The sequence below is a fragment of the Amblyomma mixtum genome, chromosome 3, assembly GCF_055824585.1.
Source record: "Amblyomma mixtum isolate Tamu chromosome 3, ASM5582458v1, whole genome shotgun sequence".
NCBI lineage: Eukaryota > Metazoa > Arthropoda > Arachnida > Ixodida > Ixodidae > Amblyomma > Amblyomma mixtum.
The window spans coordinates 325,254,724-325,264,541 of NC_143014.1; positions in this window are offsets into that span (position 1 = coordinate 325,254,724).

The window sequence follows — 9,818 nt, forward strand, 5'->3', positions numbered from 1 at the left end:
CCTGCTCTCCCGCGCGGCGCTCCGAGGGAACTTCGCGGGTTAATGCGTCCTCTCTAGCCCGTCGTCACCGCGTTGACAAAAGCGCCCCAATGATGAGGGAAAGGGAAGAAGTATGCTATCTGCCGGCCCGTCCAGGTTGCAGCGGGCGGTTGGCACAGTCGGGAGGAAACAGGCAGCTGAAGAGGTTGGGCGGTGTGTCTGCGGGCGTGGAGGGCCGATTTACTGCGCCGAGGTACGCGCGTTCCATCGCGCAAGGCCCGCCGCCTTCGAGCCATCGCCGCATCGACAGCCACCCGAACCGGAGGCATCACCTTGGCCCTCGTATGTGAATTGTCCGTCGGACTTTCTTCTTTTTCTAGCTCTAACTTTTTTGTATATTACTTCCTTCCATGCCCTGTACGCCTTCTTGTTCTCTGTAGTTGGATTTGTGTGGTTTTTGTATTGTCTGTCTCATTCTTGTCGCGTTTCGTGTTTTGTATAGGTTTTCGGCTACTCCTCTGTTCGTTTTTACCTGTTTTTGTGTTTTCCTGCATGCAAGTAAATATTTGTTTTAACCCATCCACCTCTTGAGTTCCTTTGGAGGACCGACGCACCGACACACGTGCACCACGCACGGGCTGACCGACCTCAATAAATGTTGTACAACGCCCGCTTTTAGGCCACAGGGAAGCGTAAAGCGGCCCCTGTGCCTCAACGGCTTGCACCAGGCAGCCGGTTGACGGGCGATAGTTGTGACACATGCGCTCGCCTGCAAGACGCCGTACCGCGGCAGGCAGCATTGCGATGAAATGAAACGCTCATGTTCGCACTTTCCAAAAGATGTTTCCAAGAACGAAAGGCACAACATAGGTGGACGATCGGGAAGGTGGTTCCGTTCCACAAGTCAGGTAGTAGTAATTCCCCTCTTAATTACCGCCCAATATCACTAACCAGCATACCATGCAAAATTTTTGAGCACATTTTATACACTAACTTAGTTACCTTTCTCGAATCTAACACCTTCTTCACTGACGCTCAACACGGCTTTCGCAAATCATTCTCGTGCGAGACGCAGTTACTTACCTTCACGCACAAACTTCACACTATTCTGGATCGTCGTTCATGCGCGGACTGTATCTTTCTAGACTTCGCCAAGGCTTTCGAAAAGGTTAGTCACAAATTACTTCTTTTTAAACTTAGCAAGCTAAACCTTCTCCCAAATGTTTTAGCATGGTTAGAATATTTCCTTTGTAATTAGAACACAGTTTTTAATGGCTAATAACATTTGTTCTCCATTCACTTCCGTGCATTCTGGGGTCCCACAGGGGTCCGTCCTTGGACCCCTTTTGTTCCTGATATATATTAATGACCTTCCTATTTCTGTTACCTCCCACATTCATTTATTTGCAGATGACTGCGTAATATTCCGTGAAATTACCGACTCTAACGACACTCTTCTTTTGCAAAAAGACATTAATGGAATTCTTGAGTGGTGTAAAACGTGGTCAATGGAACTAAACAAAGCCAAATGTAAAGTACTACGTGTGTCACGCATTTCTACACACCCCACCTTTTATCATCTAGATAACATCGAACTAGAACAAGTGTCTTCATATCGTTATTTAGGCGTTCACATAACAAGTGATCTAACATGGTTTTTTCACATCAATTCAATGATTAACAATGCCAACCGTGCCCTCGGCTACCTTCGCCGTAACTTTTTCTCTGCCCCCACTTCCTTGAAACTTCTCCTCTATAAATCTGTCGTTCGAAGTAAGTTGGAATATGCTGCGTCCATTTGTGATCCCTTCACGGAAAACCTGATCAGTTCCCTCGAAATAATTCAGAATAACTCGGCACGTTTCATCCTTCAGAACTATAACCGTACCGCTAGCGTAACCTCTATGAAGAATACATTACAGTTACCATCTCTTGCTAGCCGTCGAAAGCACGCTCGCCTTTGCTTAATTCATAAAATAATGTATCATAACCCCAGACTGCACCGCGATCTTATACTTCCGCCGTCATATGTTTCATCACGAGTTGATCATGCGCATAAAATCGGCATTCCTTTCTTTAAAACAAAATCCGCAGCTGAGTCTTTCCTTCCACGAACAGCAAAGGACTGGAACCACCTTCCCGGAAGTACAGCCTCCATCATCGACCATCAGCGTTTTTGTTCCGCCTTAGCTATCACTGTATAATTAGAAATCAAACGCCTTGTACTAAACCCCTGTATACAACCACTCCCCTCTTCAATGCCCTCGGGCCTTGAGGGTAAAATAAATGAAATGAAATGAAATAAATCACCGCAAAGTGCTTGTTTTGGTTGGTGCGGTGTCTCCAGGAAATTCGGCCGGCTGGCGAACAGGGCCAATCGGTTCCACGAGCGCTGTTTGTTCATTGTTCTTATTCCCGAAAGCTGTCATACCGAGGCAACATCGCAGCGAGCTGTCTCGTTTCTCTGCCGTTCGTGAAGCGTGAAAAGAAGTTGTGGGACGTGTTGGTTAGGCGACTTGTTTACCGCTCGATTGCGAACGTGTTTGATTGATGTCGTTGTGTTTCCCCAGTGTGACACGGGCTTTAAGAGCCGTAGGTTATCTTGCCTTCCCATTACATGCCTTGCCCAAGCTTCTCTTGATTTAGACTAGGATGTCATTCACCCGCGTTTGTTCCCTCACCCACTGTGCCCGCTTCCTGTTTCTTAACGTGACACCGATCATTTTTCTTCCCGTAGCTCACTGCGCTATTCTTAACTAACTTAAGCACAACACTGTTCGTTAGCCTCCATGTTTCTGCCCCATAGGTGAGTACCAGTAAGATACAGCTGTTCAATACTTTTCTCTAGAGGGATACAGGTAAACTGGTCATTCATGATCTGAGAACAGCTGCGACATGGCCTCCGCCTCCTTCATATTCTTCTAGAGATTTCCCACTCATAATCCGGACCTGTGGTCGCTACTTGCCCTTACTAGACGTATTCTGTTACCACTTCCAGCACCTCGCTACCAATTGTAATGTTTCCTCCCGAGACTATTAACCATAGCTTTGGATTTCTGCATGTTAAATTTCAGACCCACCATTCGTCTCTACCTGTCTAACTCATTGATCATGCTCTGCAGTTCATCGCCTGACTTAACAAGGCAATGTCAGCAGCAAATCACAGATTACCAAGGTATTCTCCATTAACCTTTATCTGCAGCTGTTCCCACTTCAGGCCTCAGAATATTTCCTATAAACAAGCGGTGAATAGCATTGGCAAGATCGTGTCTCCCTGCCTGACAACCTTCTTTATTGGAATTTTATTGCTGACTTTATGGAGGGCTATGGTAGCTGTGCTATCGTTATGCATACCATCCAGCGTTTTTACATCAGACTGTTCTACACACTGGTTCCACAATGCCTGCATAGCTGCTGAGGTTTGCATTGAGTCAAATTCTTCCACGCAATCATTGAAGCTCTATAATAGGGGTTGGCTTTATTCTGCGCATTCCTCTATCACCTGATTGATAGTGTCGATATGAGCTGTTGTCGAGTATCCTTTACAGAAGCCTTCCTAACCATTTGGCTGATTCAAGTCTGAGGTTGTCCGCACTCTATTAGAGATTACCATAGCAAATACCTTGTCGGCCACATACGGTTTAAAATTTTTGAACTCATTAACGTCTCCTTTTTTATTAATGAGATAATGTAAGCGTTCCTGCAAGCTTCCGGCACACTCGAGGTCATAAGGTATTGCGTATAGAGGGTGGCTGTTTTTGTAGCACAATCTCTCCACCCTCGTTCAAAAGATCTGCTGTTACCTGATTCTCAGCAGCAGCTTTTCCCCTTTGCATTGCACCTAAGGCTTTTTTTCTCTTCCGTTGCTGGCGGTATGTCCCATTACTGGGCTTTGCTGCTCTCTCATTTACATCCTGATTACTTTAGGTACAATGCAGAGTTGTGTAGAACTCCTCGGCTACCTTAACTATCTTATTTATATTGCTAATGATTCTGTCCTATATGTCTCTTCCAGGAAGATCTCTCCTACATTTATTAAAATCTCTCTCTCTTTCTCTCTTAAGGCATACATCTGATTTTTGCCTATGCCTAGTTTCCTCTTCACAGCTTTTAGGCTACCGCCGTTCTTTGAGCATTCTCGATTCTCTCCATATTGTATTTTAATGTTAAAGAATGCACATTAATTCCTGTGTGTCGTGTGACCTCATTATTCGCCGTCGTATCACCTTAATGGCATGGTTCTAGAATATGTACACTCATACAAATATATTCACACTAGTTGTTTCACATTACTTTGACTTTAGCTGCACTGTTCATGATATACACGGCAGCAAAACAATTGGTTATCTTTGCCGTAGTTTCAGTAAAGCACCCTCATCTTTGAAACTTTTAATGTCGAAGACACTAATCTTACCTAAACATGAATACGCAGTATCAATATGCAATCCTTAACCAACAGAACATAGCGTATTCTCTTAAAATGGACAAAAATATTTGTATTCGGTACATTCTCTCGAACTATAATAGAGCTGCAAGCAGAAAAAACAGTCTTGGTCTGCCACCCGTCGCGTCTTGTCGCCAAACACTTAGTCTTCGCCTTTTCCATTAAATGACAATTCTTACCTGCGCGACGAACATTTTTCGCCCCTACAATATGTGTTACCACAGATTGATCACACCCACAAGGCTGAAATATCGTTCTGAAGAACGAAAACCTACTTTAATTCGTTTTGCCCCGGACATTCAATGAGTGGAAGCACCTTCCCGCTCCACTATGACTAATTAACGACAGCTGCTTATTTCAAGACTGCATGAGCTACAATAAAACTTCGTACTGGGCTAGTTGGTAGGATATAGGTGAAAATTGGTCCAGCGCAAAAGACGAACACAGAACACGTGTGTGCCATTTCCTTTCTCTGTGTTCGTATTCTGCGCTGAATAAAGTTTCAATTATGCGTTAGCTAGCAATATGTAAAGAGCAACATTGTGAACTTAAGCTCATGTTGTTCTTTCATTGCATTGCTGTACGTATAATCACTCCCCTCTGCAATGTCGCATGCCCGAGGCTATTTTAAATAAATTAATAAATCGTTCAAAAACAGAGCGACCACATAGTTTCGGTTTCGCTTCTCGGAGCTTCGTGCCAACCTTCTGCTTCTCCACCTATCAGATGCGCACCAGCCACTATAGTCGGATGCAAGTTAAGTCTGCAGTACAGCTCCGCCAACATTCAGCCTCCGCGCACAGAATTCCTCCACGACGAAAAAGTTTTCCGCTACTTAAACGTTTCTTGTTACGTAAACAAGAAGCCTATCACAAGGAAAAAAAATTATGAGCTATAGAAATTTGATACGTGGATTGTTTGGTATAGTCAAACATTAAAAAGCCGATTTCGTTTACAGTTGCGATTTGCCAGCGGAGTAATACAAGAGGCCGCAGACCGCGGCCGCCCAGTGTTAGCAATTGCTGTTTTTCTTTTACGTTGTATCCTACTATAGAATTCAGCTGCGCGTCGCTCTGGGCGCTGATTGGCGCGTCACTGGTCATTCCTTTCCTTTTGTTGTCACCTGCCTTGCGCCAAAGCGCGTCTCCTTCGCTTCTGTCTGCATGGGGGCTCCATTCTCGAATAATTACCACAAATTTCTTTGCGCTGCAATTCACTTACTTCATCTACTTACACTGATGTTTTAGTCGTGTTCAAACGTTCTAATCACCACTTTTTTAATTTCTTAATCACTTTTCATTCCGCAGCTCCACATGTCACGTCAAGACCGTCTCAAACAACCAGGCTTTTCCGCACACACCGGCGACGACGCCAGCAGCGCCGGGACCGAACCCTTAACGCTGTCGTGTTAAAAAAGCTGGGGAGTAAAAGGATTTAAAGACCAAACCAGGGAACCAGCATATGTGCTGCCTTTGGTACTTGGCACAGTGGGAGCAATCCTCTAAGACGTTATGAAGTACTTGAAGTAATTCAATGTCGACATATTTAAAATCTGTCGGCTACAAAAACCACACTCCTGACATCCACACAAATCGTTCGCCAATACATAAAACCAGCTTGAGCTGAGCGGGGCACGTCATACAGTGACATCATCGCACACAATATAATATCTTGTTGCTGTATATTTACGGCTGCTAAGACAGACCACAAGCCGCCGCAGATCCGTACTAAGCAGCTAATTTTTACCTCTAATGCAAGGAACTGAACGGGATTACAAAACACAGCAGTCAGAAGATTCAAAACGAATAATAATACCAAAATCCACAGCAGCCACCAGTAAGCTGCAGCTTGAGAAAGAATCTCAACTTTCGGCACAAAGGCAAATTAGCAGAAGAGATGGAGTAAACTTTTCATAACAAAACATGCGTTACATGAGTTTTGCATGGCTCAAGTGGGAAATGCAGAACTATTTTCAGCTGGGGCCAAGAGCGATAATTTCATCACGTGCCAAATTACGACTTAATGTCTATGCTACCTGAAATTTCTTTTCGTTACGACACTTCTCGTTCCTCACGCTCGCAGTGGTGACCACTGTTTCAGGCCACTTCAATGTGCAGGGGCACTACCATCTGGTTTAGTTTGGTTTATAAGGTTTAACGTCCCAAAGAGACCGAGGCTATGAGTGACGCCGTTATTGAAGGGCTGGGGATGATTCAGACCACGTGGGGTTGTTGAACCTGCACTGACATGTACAACATGCCAAACCACTCAGTTTTGTAATTACCTTTCGTTCAGCTGCTAAGACCGCTCCCCCCCCCCCTTCACCGGCATTTTTAGGGAAACCATCGAGTCAGTGAGCCGGCCAGGTAAGTATATAGGGTGGTACTTCTCCCCAGACAGGGCTAGTACTTTAAAAAATAAATAAGGACTCGGGGGGGAGAGTGGGTGCGCCTTACCTGGTATAGATGTTTGAGACGTTTTGTAAACTCTGGTCCATACTACAGGCTACAAACGAAAAGAGCAGCATTTTGGGAAGCCGCAAGACAGTGCCCGCAGAAGTCACATTTAGCACAGCAAAGAGAGAACAGAAGCAGTGAGGTGTGTGCGCTTAAGCTGGCACTGGGTAACGGGTTCGGCCGAGCTATACCTCAGCTATGGCAGTGCTGCCTGCGCTAATGGATATTCTGCTTGAAGGAGGGCTAAGTTCCCAATTGCGTACGTGCTAATAAATCTAATTTTGATTGCAGTGTAACAAAACAGGGAAGGCATGTCTAATGTTTGAAGCTAGCTGTGTGCCTGTTTCAGAGCGGCAAATCTCAGAACCAGCTGCCCAAGACAGACACAAGAAACATGGACTTGCCGCGACTTACGACAAAAGTCAGGGCGCATGTACGTGTGAAATATGCAGGCGTACCCGTGCGTCTGCTTCACAGTCGTAGACTCGGCTGGTGACAGTGTCTTTTGGTCAGCACCACTGGATGCGATTAACGTGCCGTCATGATGACGCTGCTCTTCCAAATGCTTGTCCATGATTGTGCTTGAAGAAGCTTCACGCGTGGCCCCTTTGGCTTGCGCGTCTTCGGCTATAGGGTGCGCATAACACGCCACCTGGCCCTCGTTCCCAGTCCCCGCAGAACTTGTTTTCCCTTTTGTTGATTCTGCTGAGCTGAGAGGAAGAAATTGTTATTGTTAGCCCAGTGAGAACATAAGGGTCACGTACATCACAGGGCGCTTTTCAAAAAGACCCCAGTGGAAGTCAAGCACTGCACGTGGCATAACACATGAGCGCCACTAGAATTACTGAATAGATATTCAAAGCCTCGCGTTTGGTTTTTCTGCGCCGCTCACGCCTCTACACGCCACACGCAATCACATGGCTCAAAAAGAATCTACGCACTGCGAAGAAGCCAACTCCTCCGCATCGCTTAGCCCTGGACTGCTGCTGACGGTCCATTGGTCGCCTACCCTAAGCGTGCATTGTGGCGTTAACATTTCGTTGACTGCACATGTTAATTAAGAAGGATATTTCCTAATCAAAACACGCAACTATGCGTGTTCGCTAATTGTTCAAACGAAAACGCTTCTGACTTGTGGCGTTTAGAACATTAGGCGCCACACTTCCGTATGGCGAGGATTTTGTCGGACTCGATGTCACCAGTAAAGAGCTTCACATAGGGCTAAATTGGATTGACCGCTCAAAACAAAATCTACAGGAACCAGAAACGCGTATGGATCTTCTTTGGGTCCCTAGCCACGAGGGAAAGCCTGGAAACCAAGCTGCCCACCTCGCAGGCTGAGAAATTACAAACCGGGCGGAAGGGCACCCTCATGTAACGGACCGACACGAAATGGCACTGAGCAACGGGGATCACCTCCATCAGCAAAGGGAAGAAATCTACCCACCTCCATGTAAAAGACCGAGCAGGCAGTTGGCAATAACACTGAGAAGAACTCAGACGAGACGCACGCTTAGCCCTAGGAGACTGGCTAAGCGCGCTATCCTCAAGGTTGGTATCATGTCAAAATATAAATACTCTGCGCTGCCTCAAACAGGACAGGAACACATCCTATGGGGATGCGACCATAATCCACCCTCAATAGAGCTAATTAGATTAGCCCCCTCACAAAAAGAGTGGGAGAAGACATTAAGAAGTGCTGTCTGCGATAAACGAGCCAGGCTATAGGCTAGCGGAATGGTCGGCAAAGGTTGCGTCCCATCGAGTCACGACCTTGGCGCCCCTGGCCTGGCTTCGCCATGCACATCCCCTTTTGTACAGTAAAGTAGTTTCCTCCGCCTCCTAGGTCATAACTCGTTAACAAAGGTCTTTGTGCAGTCAACGAATTACTAGAAACCTGTGTCATTCACTGCAAAGTATTTTGACTAGAATAAAGCAAGTTTGGCAGCCTAAAACAAGCGGATTGATTCTGCACTCATTCTCATCTGCAATCATTCACTCATCATCATCACTCATCAACAATCACTCATCTGCAATCATTCTAACCGGCGCAGGAAGTCTGCCTCCTGCAAGCAAGAGCTACGGCTCTTCCTCATAATTTGGGTGCTTGGACTACCAACATGTCAGACCTACACACAACTCTGGGAACCTATACAGTAGCTCTAGGCGCCACACCACAGCAAAGCCACCTATCTCTGAGAAAAGGCTGGCTTCATTGATCACGTGTTGCGAGCTATTATCAGTCGTTTAAAGGGACATTCAAGATCAATGGAAGTCAGCCTGTGTCAACAGATTACCACTTTCTAATCGCAAATAAGCCACACAGTGACAAAGGAGCTTGCATAGATTAAGAAATGTACAAAAATTAAATACACCTTTCGCTACCGCCAGCTACTTCAGCGGAGGTAGTTCTCATTCTAAGTGGACTGAGACTAAAGAGGAGCTGAACCAAAAGGGAATTAGTATTTACAGTTTTACAGACACATGATTGATCTACAGAGGACCCACCAATAATAGAAAATTATGTGTGGGAAGGGGGTAACAGGAGCGCAAGATCAAGAAAAGGAGGAGGAACGGGAGCCAGCAAATGCATGGACAGAACATGTATAGCTCAATCTCATAAATGCGGTAAGTAACACGTGAATAGGGGTAGTTTTATTCTGGACAGCTAGGTAGCGTGCGTAGATACAACAGTGAAGAATTTGTTGAGTGTTTAAGCCAGGACATAATGGACTGATCATCCTGATAGGGAATATGAATGTCCACATTGTGGAACGATATGGGCACACGAAATACAACGGCGCAATTCCATTAGAACTATGTGAGCGCCATCACCTTGTGATAGTTAATAGAGAAAAGCAAATAAGACGGTCAAGAAAACTTGGAATCATGAAATCAGCGGTCGAGTATCGATACAGTAATGTCATCGAAGTTATACC